Below are 776 nucleotides of genomic sequence, written 5' to 3' on the forward strand. Positions count from 1 at the left end.
AATATTTTGTTTGAAGGAAAAAGACACATCTAACCGATCCCTAAAAGCTCTTTAGTGCCCAACAAGTTTTGTATCACGCTAAAAGCCAGCCCCTCTAACCTAATATATCAGATCAAACAAAAAATTGTTAGTTCCCAAAACACATCATCTCCCTCTCCCACACTCAATGAAAAATGGGACACACCCAGTGAGGTGGTTGGAAGATTTTGTTTGGGTCACATTTGTTATTGAGTATGGAAAAACATTGGGCACTAACTTTTTGAGGATGGATTAGGTGACACCATCCCACCCAGGAATTATTAGAAATTAAGTTTTGGGGATTGGAATAGAGATGCCATTAATTTTGAGCTGTAAGTATTTCATAATAATATTTTTGTTTTCATAGAACCTTAATTCTGGCCAATAGAGCAAAAAAAAATGAGCACACACAAATATGCCAAATGAATTGCTAATATTTTTTTCTAAAAAAGTACTGTATGCATACCTAGAATAAACAGGTGAAACGCACATTTGTGCTTTGCTCCCTATAAATCTGATAAATGTTTTCTCTTGGTGGCAAACCAAGGGCCTCTCGGCGAACAGAGAAGCGTGGAGGGGCCTCCCCGACAGTTTCCGGGCCTCCCCCATTTCCTCCGAACCAGACAACCTCAAAAGCGCAAGGCCTCCGCCGCCTCCGCTCCCCCCTCCGCCCCACCCCACCCCACCCCCACCCACCCCCCATTGCCCCTCCCGTGACCGGCGCCGCCGCACGCATCCTCCACCCACCCACCCCCCCT

The sequence above is a fragment of the Triticum dicoccoides genome, chromosome 2B, assembly GCF_002162155.2.
Source record: "Triticum dicoccoides isolate Atlit2015 ecotype Zavitan chromosome 2B, WEW_v2.0, whole genome shotgun sequence".
In the NCBI taxonomy this organism is placed as follows: domain Eukaryota; kingdom Viridiplantae; phylum Streptophyta; class Magnoliopsida; order Poales; family Poaceae; genus Triticum; species Triticum dicoccoides.